We start from the raw sequence: 23,161 nt of genomic DNA on the forward strand, positions 1-23,161 counted from the left end.
ATACACGTGATGGGAAAATTGTCTAAAGTAATGTCTGCTTAGTATCTTCTAACCAAGTATAATGATCCAGGAAACCCTACAGTTACTGTCTACATTAATGACCAGCCCATAAATAACACATTGATTGATCTTGGGGCTGCCATTAATGTGATGGCAAAGGACCTCTTTACCACCTTGGGGCTACATGGGCTTAGAGATACTCCTACTGTACTTGGATTAGCAGATAGGTCCCGTGTTAAACTTGACGAGGTATTAGAAGACATAGTAATCACAATAGTTTCTTGGAGATATTCAGCTGACTTTCTTATCTTACAGACCAAATCCAACTTGGGGGGACATCCTTTGATCCTAGGGAGACCTTGGTTGGCCACTACATATGCATTTATAGGATGCAGGTCTCGATCTATGGTGATCTCGGATGGCCAGTGTTACACAAAAATATCATCACTATGATTTTTTACAGTCAGTATGGGTCTATCATCACTTGTATTGTCCTCCTAAGCAAGTCTAAGACCTCAGCTCTTCAAATCAAGCTTTGGAAATGGGAGAAAGACATTAAAAATCAATGTAACTCTGGTTCCGCACTTTCTCTCATGGTCACCTGCGGTCCCACACCTTCTGTGTACAAAAGCTGTGTACCTACCCACTCTGTCCCTAATGGTGTAGGTGCGGACCCCTGTGAAAGTCAAAAGGCGCAAGTTTTATCTTAAAAAACTCACTTTGGGTTAATTCTAGAGTTTTCTAGAAGGAATTTTGACGTGGATTGTTCGCTCTGAGGTGGTTCATGCATCCCAAAAGAGAAGGAGCTAATCCCTTGACTGAAGGAGCTATCCCTTTGAAGGAGGGCTTTATCCCTTTCAAGGAGGACCTAGTAACTTCCCTCCATTGCATTATAAATACAGGCATTGGGGTGAGGACTAGGGAGGTTAGAAGCTGAACATTTTGAGGGTAAATGCTGGTGAAATTAAGACTCCCTAGTTGAGCTTAAGAGGAGAGATCACATACCTTTTTGGCTTCATTGGGGAGTGAGTGAAACTTGTCAAAGTAGAGGAGACTTCTTGTTGGACCCTGGGAGGAGCTTGTACAGTGTCAAGGTGAAGGTTGTAAAGTTCTTCTTCTTTTGAATTAATACAATCAAACTCATTTTTCTCAACAAGTATCTTATGTTATTTGTTTCATGGACTCCTTGAGTTTCATGATAAATATGTTCTATGCAATTGGTTTTTCAGGTGCTATTTAATTTGTTTGCCTTGTTTGTGTTTGCAGATTCGCGAAAAGGAGCTCATTTGGATCAAAGGAGCGAGGGCATCCACAAGCTTGCGTTGGACCAAAGGTAGGCCCTAAAAACACTTGTTTGCTATCATTTATTAAAGCATATTTAGAGAAAGATAGTGTATGGTTGGTTTGCTTGTCATTAGCTCTTCTTTAGATTCTAGGAAGGTCTATCTTGTCCGCAAGATCGACCCATTCCATGTGATAGCCAGGCTACAAAGAATCTTAATCTTTACCCCCCAAAACCAAATATGGATTTGTATAATCCCTGGTGGGATGAATTTGAGCCCGAATCAAATCTTTCGCTACCGCTCCTCACTCTAGGGAAAGCCTAGTATTTCAAGGATGAGACAGAAGATGATATCATTAATGGTTTTATTAGTAACTTGCTCTTTGTCGCTTCCATTGAAAATTCAAAGGAGGAAGGGGAGGTAGAAGACATAATTTTTGAACAAATGAGAACTGCTCCAAATATTGACACCAGTCCAATTGAAATAGAACCAAGAAAGTTTCTAAACATTAACCCCAACCTAACTGCTATTACAGAAATACAAAAATGCATTTGCATGGGACTATACAGATATGAAAGGGATTCATTCCAACATGTGCACTCACTGCATTTATTTGAAAGATGGCTACAAACCAATTAGCCAACTACAACACCACATGAACCTTGCATTGAAGGAGGTAGTGAAGGAACAATTACAAAAATTCATGAGTTCTAACTTTATTTATTCGATATTTGACAGTCAGTGGGTGTCTCCACTTGTCATTGCCCCTAAGAAGAATGGCAAGTGGAGAGTCTGTGTGGATTACAGAGAACTCAATAAGGCCACTCAAGAGGACCATTTTCCTTTACCATTTATAGATCAAGTCCTTGATACCCTTTCTGGGAAGAAGTTTTTTCATATTTGTATGGGTTTAGTGGCTACAACCATATATAGATTGTCCCAGAGGATCAGAATAAAGTAACCTTTACTCTCCCTTGGGGAACTTTCGCATACAGAGTACTCCCTTTTGGACTCTGCAATGCGCCAACAAATTTTTAGAGGGAAATACTGGGATTTTTTTTTTTTTTTTGGATTTGTTAAACGACTGCCTTGAAATCTTCATGGATGATTTTACACCTTATGATGATGCTTTTGAAACACCATTAGCTAATTTAGAAAAAGTGTTGTAACGTTGTGTATAGACTAATATGCTTTGAGCATCGAAAAATGTCACACAATGATGACTGAAGGGATAGTGCTAGGACACTACATTTCTATGGATGGGATCAAGGTAGACCTTGCTAAAATAGAGGTAATCCTGAAAATTCCAACTCCCAAGATGCAAAAAGAGGTACGTAGTTTCTTGGGACATGCAGGGTATTACAAAAGCTTTATAGAGAATTTTTCAAAAATTGCATTGACATTATTTCCTTTGCTCATGAAAGATGTCAACTTTTTGTGGACATGAAAGTGTGAGCAGGCATTTTTGAAGTTGAAATATTGTGTATCAGCAACTCTGATTTTACGTGGACCTAATAGGGAACTACCATTTCACACAGCTGCAGATGCATCTGATATTGATGTAGGTTTTTTTTGGGCCAACTGGGGGACAAGAAACCTTATGTTATTTACTACATAAGCAAGAATTTGATTCCGTCTGAGCTCAATTACACAGTGACCAAGAATGAATTCTTAGTAGTAGTGCATGCCATCAATAAATTTCAAAATTATATCACTGGGTATCAAGTATTTGTACACACTGAATACTCTTCCATTCGTTTTTTAATGAATAAGCCAATTACCAATGGTAGACTTACACGCCGGTTATTGATGTTACAGGAATTTGATATCACAATTGTCGATAAACCTGGTGTTATAGCTCCAACTATCACTCTTATGGTTTGTGATGCTGCACTTATGGCCTAGGGCAACCCCTCCTTCCAGACCTGGTCCAAAAATTTAAAAAACAGTGTTTTATTCCCTATACGCGACTTTGCCCTGTGTTAAACGCGTGTACACGCGGGTCTGTCATACCCAACCCGCGTGTATCTATTAAAACACTTAAAATAAATATAATTTCCTCTTTTTCGGGCGGTGATCGCGGGTTTACCTGCTGGATCACCTGTTAGTGCCCGTGGCCCAACTGTTCCCAACCAACTCCTAACTAAAAAACTACTTTGGAGAGGGTATAAAAAGACATCAAAGGGAAGGCCAAGGGGAGAGAGAAAGGAGAGCAAGATTATTATGCTGAGATTTTTCCCTTAGACCAGGTCTGAAGTCCTTGGTGCATTCTGCACTTCCCCCATTTTGCATAGGAAACCCTTGTTTCCATGTGTATTGGTGATCATTCATCCTTGACATCATCATTGAGTAAGACTTGGAAGGAGCTCTTGTTGGAGGCTGGAGGCTGGAACGAATCCGGGAGGAAGCTTGCTTGGAGCCTGCTGAAGGTGTTCAGGTGATATCTTTCCGATATATGTACTTTATTTGCCTTTATATATAAAGAAACACGTCTTTGTTCCCGAATAATCTTTCTTTATGCTTATGAGATTCTTGTGTTGAATTCTTATGAAAGTGGTTACTTAAAGATTTTTTATAACTAACTTTATAGCATAAAGATGATTTATATATAAACTTCTATACATGTACTGTTGTGTTCTTTGATTTGTTTGTCTTGCAGGTCAAAGAAAGAAGAAGGGAACTCCAAGAAGGGTTTGCACCCTAACGGTCTTCTCGAACGTAGGACCTTAGGTATGTACCCTAAACATTAGAATTTGCTTAAAAGTAAAAAAGATGGCTGTGTGTGTGTTTCTTTAAATAAGCAATTTTCAGTCTAGTAGAGTCTTAGCCCAAAGGACCCTAGGGGTACTTTCCCTTCAACCAGAATTGGCGACTCCACTGGGGACAACACTCTTGTTGTTCCTAGTTTGGGTAGTCCTCAAGCCAATCAAGGCTCAGTCCCTCTGTTTGTTGGTTCTGACTGTCTGATATTTTCTTGAACTCCAAGCTTTTCCAGTTTTTCAGTTTGTGTTTTTTTTATTTTTCTTGAAAGACTTCAGATACGCACTTTTTCTGGATTACAGAAGCGTATATACGCAAGTTGCACTAAGTAAACCCGCGTATACGCAGGTTTCCTTAGTTACAGTCGCGTATACACGCATTCTGCAAATAATTGCAGGCGCGTATATCACATAATTTTCAAGATTTATAATTTTTCTTTTGCTGAATGTTTGTCTGGTGGTTTGGGTCAGTTTAAAACAGTCAATTTCCAGTGACAGTTCTCTGTTTAACAGGGGGCATCTTGTTTCGAACTCTCTCTAGTTATAAGGAGTGCTTGTCTTGTTTTTCATTGATTGCAAGCGTCATTGATTTTTGACACACAAGATTTCTGTTTAAGAATCTTGATTGCTCTGTTTCGGCAGAGTGGGAAGACTGTCTTCAAATCTTTGTGTCCATTTTGTTTTCATGACATTTGTGTTTGCTTAACGAAATCATTTTTATGACCATTTACTCCTTTGTTTCGGGAAATTTGTTTGTTACCAGTTTCTTGAAACTTGTCTTTTGATATTTTGGACTTTCATTGCTGCTTTTGATTGTCAAAAGCGTTTTCGAACACATTTTATTTTTGTTGAGTTTTCATCATTTGAAAGGTGTCAATTCACAAAAGTGTTTGGTGGCTTGTTTATCAATCATTAGTGTCAGTATTTTTGAGAGTTTTCCTTTGAAAAAAGACTTTTTGGTTTGTTTGAAAGAAAATCTTTTGAAAGTTTTTGAGTTTCGCTTTCTTAAACTTGCTTCTCATTTGATTTCCTTTTTTGCGAAGTGAAAGTGCTTTGTTTTTATCTTAAACTTGTTTTTATTGTTTGGACGAAATGATTAGTAACAAATCATCTTCTATCTAAGCATTTCAGTGGCAAGACAAAATTTGGTAAAGCAGCAACTTTCCTTCTTTGTTTTTAGAGTAGTCTTTGAATCGTGCATCCACATTTAGTTCTTGCATTAGGGTAAGATTTGCATCTCTTTTTAGGCATATTTAGTTTTGTTAGTTTTTGTGAGTGTGGAGTCTGAAAAGAAAAAGGAATTTATATTACAAGTGCTTTCTGAACCTCATAGAAATTGCTATTCATCGAAAACAAAAGTGCATATGCATGTAGCTAAGTTTTATTAATTTCTTTTGCGTCCTTAAAACACCACAAGTTTCACCTCCATTACCTTTGACTTAAAGAACAGCCTAATAAAATCAAGCACTTAATTAAAATCCACTAGAACTTTTTGTTTTAGTTATTACACCAACAAGTTTAGGATTTTAGGGCCTTGGATTAGGCGAGTGGAGAGTTAACTCTCCAAGGCCACACAAAACGTCAAACATAAGAGTCTGATTAAAGAGAGTAAATCCAATAGCGTTAGGAAGACCAGGAAAGCTCCGGATCTGGGAGTTAAGCACGAGGGTCTGTGAAGACAGGGAAGAGAGATACCCTCTCTCCTACTTGTCCGAACTTATCTCACGACTGTTCCGCCTGGCTTCTGCGACGAGTTGGTACCCATAGTTGCCTCTCCTAGGGATCTGCATAGGTGGCTGCGGAGGGGAATCCCGTGGCACCTGAGGTCGACGTTGTATCACTCTCGACAGTACTTCCGGAGGGCACCCTTGCGAAGCTTGGGGGCTTGCACCGGCACAGACTGTTGTTAGGAGGTCAGCGTAACTTCCTCTGATACCTTCGCTGATAGGACTGGGCCCTCATCATCCCAGACTATCCTCGGAAGGCCCTTTGATTCACTTTCTCGTATTTTGGTGTCCGGTCTCAATCACCCGGAGCGGAAATACTTGAAAGTTGTTTGACTGGCTGTATCTTTAGGAACTTTATACTGTGTGCTCTGTGCTCCTAGTCGGCTTAGCTTTTAATTTTTTGAGTCTTTAGTTAGATCTTAACAAAAAATTCAAAGTGGCTGACCGGTCTCCAAGACGGTCTCGAAGACTTCGTGGTCTCTCGCCACCTAGTTTAGAGCCTTCTCCTAGAAGGCGCAGAGGGAATACTACCGGTGGGGTCCGTCCCACGCCGGTTGACGCATCGGGGATTGATCCTCCTCTCGGGGATATTAGCGGCCAAGCAAGGCCTGGTACTTTTGAACAAGAGAGGGACGCTCCAGTCTTTTCTCAAGTTCGCTTTCAAGCAGAGGATAACGTAGAGGTAGAAGAACTTTCAGAATCATTAGTGATTCCAAATTCTCCACTACCATCTAGTTATCCAGGCGTATTGCAATACGTTGGGCCTCCATTATATAGACCAGCGAGTCCAGGTTACGCTACGCGCTTACCATTTATAATCACTACTGGAAGCATGGCTTCCACGAGTGCTGCGACTATGCAAACCCCAACATCGGTGCAAGGGGGAGGAACCATTTCCATCCCCTCCGCTTCCTTGTTCGGATCGTTTGCTAGCACATCTTTGGTTGGGTCTACCTCCATTCCGTCCACGAGTGGAAATGCCCAAACCAATGCTTTTAGTACTGGTTCCTTCCTTTTTGGCACCCAATCACAAGGTATTCCGTCAGTTCCGTTCAGTGCCGCTACGTCCATGATGGGCGGATCGGCTTCATTTCAGGGTTTTCCTTTTGGAAGTGGTCATATCCCACATTCCAACCCAATGGTAGGATCCATGCCTTTTTCTTCAATAGGACAAAGCAGCAATCCTTTCCAAGGTTGGAATAACCCTGGGGTTAGTAACGCAGGAACTGCGAATCCATTCATTGGCCAACAAGGAAGTAGGCTGTATTCCACGGTCAGCATGTTTCAAAGTATTCCTCCCCTCGCTTCGGCTTGGAACCCATATCAGGGGTTATCGACTCCTTACAATTCTTTAGGAGGAAACTTTGCAAGATATGGAGCTTATACGGCAGGAGTTGGTCAAACTCCGAATTTTGCTGGACCACAAGGCTTGCCTTTTGGTTCAGCTGGTTCTATTGGTCACTTGGGGCAGCCTGGTGCCTCTCAAATCCCAGGACAATCTTTTCAGAACTTTGGGAGTTCTGCCTAGTCTGGGTGGAATCCCCTAGGTCCTCCTAGGCTTCCATTTCTGGCAACGTTAAACTTGCCAGATCTCACTAAGCTAACGAACGACCCTATCAGATACAATCCGGCCTGGCCTCCGGTCCCAACCAAACTCCCTTCAGACATCCCAAAATTCGAAGGGAAGAGTGGTGAAGATCCGGGCGATCATGTAACCACATTCCATTTGTGGTGCTCATCTAACTCCCTCATCGAAGATTCGGTTAGGTTGAGACTTTTTCAGCGCACCTTGACTGGTAATGCGGCTAAATGGTACATAGAGTTGCCAGGGGGCAGCTTTACATCGTTCGCTGACTTAGCCAATATCTTCTTGAATCACTTCCAGTTGCCTGTCCGCTATGATGCCGGAACTGAACTTCTGGCTACCTTTCATCAGGATAAGGCAACCCACATTTCTGATCACATACAGGAATGGAGACGGAGAAAAAGGCTCATTAAAGCCGAAATCCCTCCGGAGTACCGTCTAGAGTGGTTTTTGAAGTCTTTGCAACCTGAGATCTCCAAGGATGTCTCCATGTTTGGGGTCTATTCTGAGGAGCAAGCCATTTTTAGGGCCCAGCAATTAGAACTGATCTACTCTCAGTCTGGGATCCTCCAAAAGTACTTGCCAGATGCTCCTGGATCTAAGGTTGATTTAGCTAAGCCAAAGCCAGGTCCTCACGCGGATGGTATCGTGGGGTCAGTAGACTCAACTACAGTGAACTTGTTGAATCAATTGCAGCAGTTGTCATTACAAACTGCTCCTAACAACCAAGTCACAATGTCTAATCCTCAAGCTTCCCAAAATTCTTCCATTAATGCCGTCCAATCCAATAACCCCAAAGGAAATGAAAATTCCGATGGAAAAAAGAAAGGACGTGGTAAAAAGAAGAATCAGGATGGGAAGCCCGATGCAAATAAATCCGGCAACAACGCTGGTGGTGGTGGAAATGAGTCGAGAAAGAAAGTTAAGTTTCCTTGCAAGTTATGCAAAGGAGACCATCTAACTCATCTCTGCCCTAGAATTGAAGACGCTCAGCGCTTGTTAGGACAGCAAGGGACTTCTAGTTCGCAAGCTGTGTTAACTAACCCGTTTCCCCAAGGGCAGCAACTTCTTGCTGGCGCAAGTTCGAACCCTGGTACCTCCGCAGGGGGCAACCAGGAAGGGGACAAGTCTTCAAATGTATTCATGATGGGTGCTCACGCTAATGTGGCCACACGGTCACGCGATTATGGTGAAGGTGAAAATTCTAAGGGTAAATCAGTTCCCGAAAATAACAACCCACTTCATATTGAGCGACCTTCTGTTGAGACTATACCTCGGGTGCCGAAAGGTTCAGCTAAACGCGCGACTATCAACCCTAATATTAGGGCAGCCCAGAATTACTCCATTGTCGAGGATTTGGCTCAGAGTCCATGTGCTATGTCCGCGTTAGAGGTTCTCCAGACATGTCCTACTCAACGAAGTGCCTTGCTATCGGCAATGGGGGCAGTAGATCCAAGTAATTCCTTAGCTCTCTCTTTTGATATGAGTAATGTCAAAAAGAGACTTCCTCATCACATGGCTTTCCAGATAAAGTCTACCTACCAGAAAACGAATATTTTCCGGACGGTTGTAGATGAGGGAGCTTCCACGTGTGTCATGTCTATGTCATGCTGGAAGGCCATTGGATCACCGACGGTTGTTCCTTCGCCCACCCTATTGACAGCATTTGATGGTCACTCTCATAGACCGTACGGGATTATCCCGGCTTTTCCTATATGTGTTGGAGGAAAGGTCGTTAATATTGAAGTAGAAGTCATAGACGCTAACCTAGATTATAATCTCCTATTAGGAAGGAACTGGGTATACGAGATGGAAGCCGTTGTTTCGACTCTATTTCGTGTCATTTGCTTTCCTTATGAGGGGAAAATCGTTAAGGTTGACCAATTGGACTATTGTCCAGCTGATCCTCAAGCAAACTCCGACTCTACCATTCCTTTAGTGGGTAACCCCCGTCCGCCTATTGAGAGTCTAGGAGTCGGGATGTACTCTTCATTGATGGGTACGTTTAACCTTCCCCCTCCTACAACTGGTATAGATACAATTTCATCCTCCAGGGATCCTTTACGGAGAGAGTTTGTTCAAACTCCTTATTCATCGAATCCTGGAACCTTAGCTTCATCTGTGACCACATCAGGTGACGACAAGGTGGGTGAAATAGAATCTCTTATGTCTGCAGCAGAACCTAGATGTGAATCTATCGATAACTCTGTAGATAACCATTCTACTATTTCCTCTGGGAAAGAAATAGATGGTGATGTGGCTCATTTTCGGACCCTTGATTCCACCTCTGCATCGGATTGCTCGGATATTGTTTTTCCATCGGATGAAGCGATATTCGAAGCAATGACGGCCGTAGATCGACCTTTGGAAGATTTACATCGTCGGTTATACTTTCATTCCCCTGTGCATGAAGTAGAATCTCGGTCCTCCAGTTCGACTAGTGATGTTTGTACGGTCCCTTTGGCTCCGACACATTTATTTGCCGAAGAGAGTATATTGATTGGTTCGATCGTCGTACCTATAAACATCCCTAGGAGTTAGTTGGCGGAGCCCCCTGACGGGCTCTACCTCAGGAAGTGCTTTGCTTAGCTTTGGCCAGGCAATGGCTTCTTTGTATTTTATGTATATATTTATACATATATTGTCGAGCGTTTTCTGATATCAGTACTTTTTGGTCTGCTTTGGCAGGTGTTGATGGATGATTTGGTTTATTTTGGATTCGCCGATGGTGCTAGTCGGCACACTCGGAATCTTGCTTCCGCAGCTTGGGTACTTTATTACCCAACTGGTCAGTTGATGACATCGAGAGGTGTGTGTATCGGTCCTGCTTCAAACAATATGGCCGAGTATACAGCTGTTATCAATTTACTATCCGAGGCAATCTCTTATGGGATCGACTCGTTGGTAGTGTATCTTGATTCTCAATTGATAGTGTCTCAGTTAAATAACATTTATCGGGTTAGAGATCCATCATTATATCGCCAATATTTAAGGGTGAGGTTGTTGCAAAGATCATTTATTTACATTAATTATTTGCACATTCCAAGATCTCAAAATTGGTTAGCTGATTCTATCGCTAATCAAGCATTAGACTGGCATATCAATCATTCATCATCATAAAATCATGCATCAAAAAGTCAAACTGTATATATATATATATATCGCAAAGCGTCTCGAGTGTACATATGTGTGTCCAAAATATACAAAATTGGGACTCAAATGCCCATAATCATGTCAGGCATATCTAATGCCTCGGCTCTGGATGAGCAGCTAAATAACTAACTATAGCAGTGGCCACGCGCCGAAAGATGCGAACCCAGTCACGTGGCATCCCAACCACATGACGCTGCATATCTGGAGGAAGGTCCTCTATCTCAGCCATCGGTACTTGGTAGCTCAATCTCGCCAAGTGTCGCTGGACGTTGTTGAGGGTCCTTTCCGCATTCGCAGCCTCCTCTTCGGCTCCTCGGCCACGCCGTCCATGCCGTGGGAATCCATCTGGTCGCACGGGCCCAATGTCTGGAACATGATCATCATATCAGTCATTTGAATCTCATCAAAAAAAAAATATATATATATATATATTTTTCAAAGTTCATCATTATACTTGAAAAATCATAAAAATCATAAAATCATAAAAATCAAAAAAAAAAAAAAAAAATCTTACCGATCTCGCCCCATGCTGCATCTGGTGGCAACACTAAGTCAGGATCTCCTCGGAAATCCAGTCCAGCATAGGGGTAGTCGTCTATGGCGATGATCTGTTGCTCCCACCAAGCAAAAAAGTCGTCGTCGAATGCATTCCTGGGCACTTCCCCACCCCCCAGACGTTTCATCAAGTCAGCCCACCGGCCCATGCGTGGATCACGTGGACTACTGATGGGAACTGCTACCCTGGGGCGGAGTGCGGGAACCTTCTCGAAGAAAAAAGTACATAAAATGGTTCCGTACCCAAAGTTCTTGGTCTGTCCCCTCCTGATAGAAGCAAGCTGCTCCTTCATGTTGGCAAGTAGAGGAGTACACCAGTCAAACACCGTGGTGAGACAGTCCACTGCTACGCTCATGTTTACCCGTGATGCCTGATGTAGCGAAGATGATCCGTTCACTCGAGCTATGGTGAACAAGATTATCCGCAGTGACAAACTCGCCACGTGTGGGATCGAGATCTGACTCCCGACCTTCCGATGACCTGGGCAGTAAAGTTGTACATAGTCGTCTACACTGAGACTATTCCGGGTCCTGCCCCGGGAGTGTACTACCTCTCCCCTTCGGGAAAGGCCCGTGATGAAATATATATCTTCCACTTCTATCCTGAGTGGCATCTGATCAATCATAAAAGCTTCTTCCTCGACATCCCAATAATCAATAAGTCTCTCGAGCAGACGCACATTTGCTTTCATATTCGGCAACTTGAAGAATTTTAACAATCCGCATCCCCGTAAGGCATCTAATGCCTCATCATTGTCCATAACTTCATTATCTACAGCTGAGTGCTCTCTTTCACGCCATGTGAGAGTCATCCTGGAAGAAAAAATCATTTTCATCCATTAGTTTTATGTATAAAAATTTTTCGCTGCGCACACGCGGTTTACCCTCTACACAGTCGCGTGTAGGGCCGTCGTATACGCGATTTATATACATCCAACCCGCGTGTACGCCGCAGAGCGATTTTTTGCAAAAATCTAACGGTGAAACATTAATTAAACTTCCTAAAAACTATCACAATTGATTGCAAGACAAGTTTAGTGCTTACCTGGAAGTTTTCGGCAAGTTTGAACGGTGGAATAAGTCACGGGGAAAGTTTGCTCCTTTTGCTCCACAATTTGCTCTCCAAGTCAAACGGTGAAAATGGTAAGTCCAAAATTTCTTTTTATAAGTTTTGAAAATGCAAAATTTTTTCAAAATTTTATTTTGTTTGGTTTCATGTCACTTTTAAATTGGGAGCTTGGAATGTCGAGATTGAGTTGTTTTTCAGGACATTTTGGACATTTTTCGACGGTTCGAGACGGTTCCATGACTGCTGACCCGTCATGGCAGGTATCGTGTTCTCACTGGCATATAGGTTAGGGACACCATTTTTCCGTTGCATTATGCATACTAGCCTCCATTTGACCGATACATCTGCCGTAGGGTCGACCCCATCATGTTATGGTTCGTAAGCCATTTTCACTCGCCGATTCTTTAAATCATGACATGATGGTAGAGCCATCCTTTTACATGGGCATCCTAGTTAGCACCTCACTGACATTTGTTGCCCATGCTGCTTCGTTTTGAGTAGGCTCGGGAGTCCTCTGTAGTCCCGCCATGACTTATGCGTTGAAGACTCATTCTTCTTTGCTTCTTCGTTTCGTTCTGGCCTTATACCCCAGAGGCTCCTATGTGTGTTGAGTTGTACTTCTGCATTGCATGTTGACCATTTGCACCTTTTGGCCTATAGCCGGCTTCACTTGGACTCGTGTTTAAGCCCACTTTTGACCATGACGTCTGCAAAAATCAACCTTGCATACCCTTGACCTCTGCAGCTTGACATACCCAGACCCGTGGAAGGGACATACCTCTGCGTGTCACTGACCAGTTTTTCACCTCCCTGCATTGAGCATAGGAACGTTCCTTTCCCAGGAACTAGATCATCTGTTTCACCGACACTCGTTCTTTCCACTGTACCATAGCATTCTTTTATTCTTTTTCCGGCTTATCAGAAAAAGACAAAAAAATTAAATATTCCAAAAAGAGCGGGAACAGGGACATTATTTCCATTTATTGTTGGCAGCTAGAGTCAGTCGTGTCGCCCTTGAACAAAGCACTCAAAACAAAGTCTCCTCCGCATGGGTGGGATTTAGTTTGACTTAGGTAAGCCATAGCCATGTTATCGAGTCAGTTCTCCCCCGATTGGTTATCTCTTCCAATCATATGGAGGGTTTGTTCGTGCCTCCTGCATGACGAACTTATACAGATTCATTATATGTTGCCACATAGTCACATTGAGTCGTGCTTTTGTTCAAGGGAAGTTAGCCTGAGTCGGCCTTTTTGCGGTGTCTCTTGACTCATTTTTTCAGTCGGCCATCCCTGGTTGTCAGTGTCATGTCTATCATCACATCAGTTATATTGGTCCTTCACTCATGCCGGTTTGAGAAGGTCCCCATTGACTTCTTGCTGGCGGGTCTTGTCCTTATCGACGACGACACATTGCTCTGAGGGCAGACCTAGAGACCGCACCCTGGCCCTATTTTCATTATTGATAGGTCACCTTGTGCTCAGCATCGATCAGTATCATGGGTCTTTGACTGAGTGGTTTCCCTTGTGTTCGACATCAGCATACATTATCACACATTGGGATTCGTGCAGTACCTTGGTTTCCATTTGACCCTATTGGTGGATACCTCGCCTCTGTGTCAGCTTTCATTATTGGTTGGTTCAAAGGGTTTCTGCCGTGTGCTAGCCACATCTTGTGTACGCCGGAAACGTACTTCGGTTGGGTTACTACATATTTTTCGTCCGATTCCTTCCACATTATTGGCCTACGGGTTACACTCACGCTAGATTGATGGAGGATGCCTTAATGCCTTCCTTCTAGCGGATCTTTCCCTATCGACTCCGACTCATTGCTCTGGGGCAAAGATCTAGAGTCCATTTGGCAGTACCTTGGGGTTTGCAGTCATTAGTGGCAGATTCCTCGCTATCGACAGTGGGAAACCATCATTGTCTCCTGATTGATAGATTCTTACAGGTGTTCGACTTCAGCTCATCTATTCACACTTGTTAGATTGTACTGGGTACCTTGACGCTCATTATCATTATCGGTGAGTAGTCTCGCGTTTGTTAACGGTATACATCAATGACCGGTAATCAAACGATTTCTCACATGGTCGACTTCAGATCATTTATTCCCATGGTGTAGAAATGTACCACGGCAGTCGGTGAAGACCTCAGGTTGTATCAGCATTCATTGGTTCACTTGACAGTTGCTCCTGTTGCTGCTCGTTGATACCACTCCACCTTATATGTTGCAGTCAGTCATAGCGACATTCTATATGCTGGCACCTGAGTTTGCAGTGTAGTACCATCCTATTCCATCATGTTCAGTTGGTACCTTATGGGATCAGTCTTTGATTTCAGTGATCCGTTGCATCTTTCAGCATCATTGACAGTTTTATATGTGATATTCAGACATGTACTTACTCATTATGATCAGATGATCCATTATGTATTTTACAGTCATTTATACTTGTATACTTAGTGGATCCGCTTGTACTTGATATGCGGACATGCTTTACTTTTCCTGAGCATGGGTATGCCCGCCTCAGACAGTGTTTCTTTCTGATCTCCTTTCGGTGGCTTGGCAGGCTGAATTCTGGTGAAGTCCTCCTCGGTTTTTCGGCAGAGTTCCTTTCCTTGTACTTACTTAATATATTTCGGCCATCATGTTCCCCTTCTGACCTCATACATTAGGGGGCATCTGTTATAGCTCCAAATCTCACTCTTATGGTTTGTGATGCTGCACTTATGGCCTAGGGCAACCCCTCCTTCCAGACCTGGTCCAAAAATTTAAAAAACAGTGTTTTATTCCCTATACGCGACTTTGCCCCGTGTTAAACGCGTGTACACGCGGGTCTGTCATACCCAACCCGCGTGTATCTATTAAAACACTTAAAATAAAGATAATTTCCTCTTTTTCGGGCGGTGATCGCGGGTTTACCTGCTGGATCACCTGTTAGTGCCCGTGGCCCAACTGTTCCCAACCAACTCCTAACTAAAAAACTACTTTGGAGAGGGTATAAAAAGACATCAAAGGGAAGGCCAAGGGGAGAGAGAAAGGAGAGCAAGATTATTATGCTGAGATTTTTCCCTTAGACCAGGTCTGAAGTCCTTGGTGCATTCTGCACTTCCCCCATTTTGCATAGGAAACCCTTGTTTCCATGTGTATTGGTGATCATTCATCCTTGACATCATCATTGAGTAAGACTTGGAAGGAGCTCTTGTTGGAGGCTGGAGGCTGGAACGAATCCGGGAGGAAGCTTGCTTGGAGCCTGCTGAAGGTGTTCAGGTGATATCTTTCCGATATATGTACTTTATTTGCCTTTATATATAAAGAAACACGTCTTTGTTCCCGAATAATCTTTCTTTATGCTTATGAGATTCTTGTGTTGAATTCTTATGAAAGTGGTTACTTAAAGATTTTTTATAACTAACTTTATAGCATAAAGATGATTTATATATAAACTTCTATACATGTACTGTTGTGTTCTTTGATTTGTTTGTCTTGCAGGTCAAAGAAAGAAGAAGGGAACTCCAAGAAGGGTTTGCACCCTAACGGTCTTCTCGAACGTAGGACCTTAGGTATGTACCCTAAACATTAGAATTTGCTTAAAAGTAAAAAAGATGGCTGTGTGTGTGTTTCTTTAAATAAGCAATTTTCAGTCTGGTAGAGTCTTAGCCCAAAGGACCCTAGGGGTACTTTCCCTTCAACCACCTGGAAAGGATAATGTAGTAGTTGATTTCCTTTCTAGGTTAACAATTGATGACAATTGCATTCCTACTGAGGATTCTTTCCCTGATGAGTATCTCTTTGCTATTTCTACTTACTCACCATGGTATGCAGATATAGCCAATTATCTTGCTACATGGAAGTTTCCACAATATTTGTCCTCCAAGGAGAAGAGAAATATTATACAACAAAGTGCTACCTATACCTAGATAGATGGGAATCTCTATCATGTTGGACCATATTTCTAGGTCAGGCGTTTTGTTAGGGAAGATGAGATCTTTTACATCCTTAAGGTTTGTCACGAGGAACCTTGTGGAGGGAACTTCATAGACAAGTGGACATGATACAAAGTCCTTTCGACAGGGTAATATTGGCCAACGATATTTCAGGATGGCAAGAAGTTCGTGAAAGGATGTGATAGTTTCCAAAGAATGGGCCAACTGCTACAATCAGATGAGATGCCATTACAACCCCAAATCGTTTTAGAACCTTTTGAGAAATGGGCCTTGGATTTTGTGGGACCAATTAATCCTTCATCTAGATTGGAATCCTACATTTTGTTCTGCACCAATGATGTCACAAAAAGGGTTGAGGCAAAAGCACTAACTAGAACCACGGAGCAGGTTGTTTCAGACTTCCTGTTTGAAGACATCTTCGTCCATTTTGGTATACCTAGGGAGATAGTCATAGATGGAGGGCCCCAATTTACATCCCATATGATCCAAAAGTTGGTTGAAAAATATAAAATCCATCATAGAATCACAACACCTTATCATCCACAAGCGAATGGCCAAGTGGAAAGCACCAACAAAGTCATTGAGGGGATTCTTACCAAGATCGTGGCTAGTCACTGAAGGAATTGGGCCGATAAACTTCCAAAAGTGTTGTGGGCATACAAAACTACGTGGAGGAATACCATGGGATTCTCACCATACAAACTTGTGTATGGTAAAAATCCCTTATTCCCTATTGAGTTCGAAATCAAGACATTGAGAACAACATTGCAGGTGAATTTAGATCTGGCTACAACACAAAAGCAAAGGTTGAACCAACTCAATGAATTGGAGGAGAAATGACTAGCTGCTATCCAACAAATAGATATTATCCAGAAGCAGAGAGCTAAGTGGCATGACCTATTCATCAAGAGGAAGAAGTTTCAGAAAGGGGATTGGGCTCTCTTACATGATCTAAGATTCAAGGAATTCAAGGGTAAGCTCTGCACCAGATGGCTAGGTCCCTATGAGGTAGATGTAGTCTTTGACAATGGGACTGTGAATTTGGTTACCATTGACAGTGCGAGGACACCATTGCTTGCAAATGGGCACCGTCTTCGGTTATATCATAAACCTACTTCAAGGGATTCATTTGTTAACATTGTCATGAATTTAGATCTTCAGATTACAGGAGCAGGGGAAAACCCCCCTGTGTTGCCAAAATTCTAATTTTTCAATAAGGGTAACAACTGAAACAATCGTATTCAATTACTAATTTCCATTGGTAAACCTCCTTCCACATCATCAACTGATAAACCTTCGCTACTTTTTGCTAGAAAATATTAGGCATATGGTCGCGATCGAAAAAAGAGTTATGCATCCACAGACTTGCATAACAAACCATGACCTCATCCAGCTAATTGTCCTAGATGCCCTAAGTTACCATAGAAGGAGCTGGGAGGAATTCATGAGAAAGAAGGTTAGGACCACCCGAAGGAGGCAAACTGGGACGTCTAAGGAAGCTCCAACGGAAACCAAGGAGTAGCCCCAACCCTTGAAAGTAAGGTTAGAAAGAGATGAGTTGACAAGCCAATTAGTGATAAGTGGCCAAAACAAGGAATAATGGTTAGCGGGCACCCAGAGTCCCCATCCATGTCTAAGAAGAACAAGGAGGCAACAAAGCAAAAGGATGAAGAGCAGGTTCGACCGGAGGAACCTTCTTCACCAGGTAAGAACGAGACACAATCCTTGCTGCTTAAAATTGAAAGTTTAGAAAAAGAAAATGAAAATCCAAGGAAGCCGTTAGTAGAGGATAAGGTAGAGGCAAGGGCCCTGGGGTTAGACACTTCCGCTGAGGCTGTAGACAGGTTCAGGAAGGGAAATATTCCGGGTGCTGTGTGCACAGCCTGTGCTAAGGAGCTAGTGGAAGCGGGTTATAGAGTCTGTGTAGTGGACACCATCTCGAGGGAAACAAAAGCTGAGTCCTCGGAAGCTAACGCACAAAAATCCATTGAATACATTGCTGTTACAAAAGAAACAACAGCTAAGATGGAGCATTCCACATAAAGTAATTTCGTAGCTGATACACAAGAACCCTTGGATGACACTGCTATTATACAAGAACCAACAGTGGAAACATAAGCTAACCAAGGGGAAAAAGAAGAAGCTGATATCCATAAACCTGTGGTTGACACTATTGTTACACAAGAACCAATAGTGGAAGCAGAATCTTACGAAGGGAAAAATGCAACACAAGAACCTATGGATGACACTGTTGTTACACAAGAACTAGCAGTGGAAGCGGAAGCTGATCAAAGAGAAAAATAAACTGTCACACAAAAATCTAGTTATGTTGTTGTTGTTACACAAGAACCAGCAGCTGACATGGAGCAGTTTCACCCTCGGGAGGCTATTTCACCTTCAATTTTTAGTGCATGTGGGAGAACACCGGGTCCTGATGAAGGATGGTGTTCTGAAAGAATGTTGTTGATACCATAGTTACAGAAATGGAAGCAGCAGATGCTCTCTCTACAAGATGGAATGATCTCACTCAAGGCACATAAAAGGATGATGGATTCACTTAGGGAGAAATGTTTAAAGGAAGAATGGGAGAGAGAATGGGAAGCACAAAGACATAAGGAAGCTATGAAGAAGAAGGACGAACAACTGCAACTATTACAGTGGTAGGTTTTGGATCTAACAAATGATAAGACAAAGCTTCGTGAGCTTGCCTTGAACCTGCTAGGATGCACACATCCTTCGTTGTCATATCCAGTGTTCCTCTGGGAACATTATTATTTGTTTCAGTTAAAAGCATTCTTTGAGAACATGTCTTGTTTGGGTTCTTCTACCCATACTTTTCTTGAAATTTTTTGTACATGTGATTTTGATGAACATAGTTTACTTTGTGAGCTATTTTTGCATAACATAATGTGTGAATATGTCAGCACAAAGATGGTGGAAAGTGTTTTCTCCTATATGGGATATTTGTAGTTGCACGCCTTCCTTTCTTTTATGAGAAACCAAATCGAATGGCATCTGGCCATGAAATTAGCTGAGACCAATGAAGAAAGGAAACCTTATGGGTCAGAGAAGAGCCATGAATGGTTTATGAACTAAGACATGAGTTTAAGTTGTTCCTGAGTACCCTAGGGGTTAGGGAACAGTCAACCACTTATAGAAAAATGATTGTGTGGATTTGCTTCAATTTGTATGCACAAATGAAAAGTCAAGCATTAGCAGGGTGTCTTAAGCGCACTAAGGCCTGTAGTGCTGAATTACAAGAAGGAGTTCCTTTTGAGTACAGGAATTCGTGGCTGTTGTTACACGGGTACCCAAATATGCTCGAGTAGTGCAGACATTGGGATCATTCTTGATCGGATTTAGATTTAAATTTCCTCTGATTTGGTTACTAGTGGAAGAATACCAGTCATACTACCACTTGTGTGACTATGAAGAAGAATCCTGGCCACGATAGCTAGTGGCTACTCAGGGGTACAAGCCTCCTGGTGAAGATATTGCCGATGCCTATAATTTTATAGACTCTCATTGAGAGTATAGCAGGAGAAGCTGAGGTTTTGCATGGGGAAATGCAATTGCTTCAGTTAGGGGGAGATGTTGGGTGTCGTTTTTATACCCATTTCCTACACTTTCTTTCCCTAGTTTTGATTCTCTTTCCCTCCAAGCCAACGGAAATTCACATGTTAATCACCCTTTTTCTCATTTATACAACCTATTTTGCCATCACGTTATTTTGCCATGTTTTGCTAAATATAGCAATACAATATTCCTTTTTGTGGCTAACTAGGGTAAGCATTGGAGAAGTCTTTTGGATCCTCTTCTCTTTTTGTTGCTTGCGAGAATGAGGTTATCAAGTGAACAAGTTGCACTGATCAGTTTCAGAGCAAGGTAGAGCAGATTGCTGTTACACTCTATATGCTATTATAAATTTTTGTTACACACTGTATGTTGTTACACCACGTGTTGTTAAAGATGATTGTTGTTACACCTCAGATGTTGTTACAAGGATGTTGTTACCAGTGATTGCTAGTACATCCCAAACCATCATTTGACTGTAGGACACTGTTGCACCGTAGTTGGCAAAGTCGTGGGTATTATTCCACACAACAACTATCAGAAGTTATGAATTGTTTATTTAGAAGTAACAGATCCAAATGGTTGTGATCTTAACCAATGTATCAGAATAACATTTGTATTTAGGAACAGGTTATAATGATTTCTATTTTATGGTCAACATGAGAATCGTGAGATTTTCATGACTGATCTATTCCTGGTTTTGGGTATGTAATAACTATAAAAGAAACTCAATTTCTCATGTACGGAGATGTCATAGATAAATCATTATTACTCTTATCTTGTAACTTTTAATTATTTTTAATATTGAAGGCACCATGGTGATGCTGTTACTATTTCTCATTTGATTCTTTAACTCATCTCATGTTCATCCCTGCACCCCTGCTAGGGAGGAAGGCCCCTCCTCTTTAGCAGGGACTGCAATGGTAGAAGTAGCTATATATTATTGTTTCTTTTATTGTTTTTATGGTTTTTATGCTATTACTGTATAAATTGTAGAATATATCCGCTTCAGTTCCAAAATTATATTATGCCGTTACAATGGTTTGATTAAACAAAATGGTAGTTGACCAGATGGTGTAGTTATTAGTTTAATATGTGGTGTGCCCTTGCTCTGGTAATTATGAAATGAAATTTCATTTATGTAGAGTGTTTTACTTTCTACATGAATGATTTAATTTCTGCAATTGATTCAACGACATTCTTTACTGTTTCTTTCTATTTTCATTCTCGGTTGTAGTGTATCGACATAGATAATGCAAACTCCATTGAAACAACCAGACCTAACCTGGGTTGAAAATTAAATGGTTACAGTCTTGGTAAATTAGGATTGATTAAAACAACACTACAGATGCCACATCCTCCCAAATTATAGGTTTGAAAATAAGAAGGTCAACTTTTGAGTGGCATAACTTTTGCATACGGATTCCGATTGATGCACTTCTTATGTCGTTGGAAATCTCTCTATGTGTAGAACAACATGAAATGGCGTGAACTAAAGAGAATTTTTTTTACCCAAAAGAAACATTTCTTGATGCCTCAAAACAATATTCGAAGGTTTTAGACCCCGTTTTTCCAAACTGGGCCCCGCTGGTAAAAATAGTCCTATGAGTTGATTCCTGCACGTTTTCCACTCTGAATGCATCAAGACGGATGAAAAAAATATAATGATCCAATCTAGATCATACCTCCCCATTTTGCGAGGATTTTGGTACCAATATGATTTTACTGAATGAAGTGAGGAAATTATTCCTCCACCTTCTCTCTGTTGTACCATTTAGCTTTTCCTAGAAGTTGTCCCTTCAATCCAATTTGTGAAAGGTCATGCTTCCCCTATATTATAGTTCTAGACCTCTTTTACAAAATAGTGTCTTCTATCAATTCTGCTTGAGCATCTGGTGCCAAATCCTCCACAGAAGGTAGGACCTGTTCCCCTTCCTGATCTAGCATGGAAGGCTAATAGAGTTTCAAATTCTCTACACTCACAACTGATTAAATGTGCATAGTATGGTGGTAGACTAAGTCGATAGGAATTATTACCCACCTTTTTCAGTATCTCAAAGGGTTCGTAGCTGAGAGCCTTGATTTTCTTACCTGGCCCCTACAACCTCTCCTTGTTCCACTATAATCATACTCTCTCTCTCTCTCACCTTGAATGACTTATTTGTTCTGTTTTGATCATTCCTAGCCTTATACTTCTCTTGTGACTTCTGCAGTGTTTCGTGTACATATAGAATATCTTCTTGATCTTCTCTATAATTTTTCAGTCCTCAAAGCATCTCCTTTAAGATCTTCTCGCAATCCTCCTTGCTTCCCATATGTAATATCCAAAGGTTAAGGTGGAAATGGGTACTTTCCTATAGAAGTGTGGACTTCTTTGTTGTAAGAATGTTGTATATATACTAGATTTTCATCCCAGGTCTTTTGATGCTTCGAGTTGTATCCCCTCAAAAGTTGCATTAAAGTCATGTTGACTACTTCTGTCTGTGGATGGAATGTTGTAGATCTATTCAAATTTGTGTCCATCTTCTCCTACAATGTAGTCCATAAAGAACTGAGAAATCTTGTATCCATGTCTGAAACAATGCTCCTTGGTATCCCAAAGTGCACCCAAACCTGTCCAAAGAACAAGTTTTCTACTTATTTCTTGCTGATGGCATTTTTATAGGGCATCATAACGCACATCTTGTTGAACCTTTCAACTACCATGAATAGGTAGTCATATCCCTTTCTGGTTTTGGTAAACCTCCCATAAAGTCCATGGAAATGCTTTCCCAAGGACGAGTAGGTACAAGTAAGGGATGATATAGAACCTCTTTCCTGTTGCTAGGCTTGCTGGTACAATAAAGCATATATCCTCTTATGAACCTAGCTACTTGTTCTTGCATCTTGGGCCAATACACATACCTCTAAACATTAGCCATGACCTTCCCTACACCAAAGTGCCCTGCAGCCTTGGAGGTATGAGCCTCTCTGATTAACTACAATCACTCACCTTTAGGAACACATACCTTATCCACCCTATAGAGAAACCCATCCTGGAGATGGTAGTCAACAGTGTTATCACCATCATGCACATGACTCTGACTTTGCAACTGTTGATACACCTCCTTGAAGTCCTCATATTCTGAATATGCCTCTTTGTATGCATCATGAGTGAATGGCTCCATGTGCATAAGAGTCTCCAAAGCTGTGATATTTGATATGTGTGGCCTTGAAAGCATGTCAAACAACTTGTTTGTGCTTCCTTTCTTATACTTCATGAAATGAAAATGTTTTAAAAATCCCATCCACTTGTAATGTCTAGCTTGTTGTAGCTTACTCTAGGTCTACAAGTACTATAACGACTCGTGATCTATGTGGATTATTGTCTCCTTTCCCATTAGATAGTGATTCCACTTCTTCAAAACCCGCACCATGGCATAAAGCTCCTTGTCGTAGGTAGGGTAGTTAAGGAATTCCCCATGAAATACTTCAGAATGGTAGCATACAAGCCTTTCTCCCTACATCAAGACA

Source organism: Pinus tabuliformis, chromosome Q (genome assembly GCF_031772625.1).
Source record: "Pinus tabuliformis cultivar Carrire ecotype Pingquan chromosome Q, CPIR1, whole genome shotgun sequence".
NCBI classification, from domain to species: Eukaryota; Viridiplantae; Streptophyta; class Pinopsida; order Pinales; family Pinaceae; genus Pinus; species Pinus tabuliformis.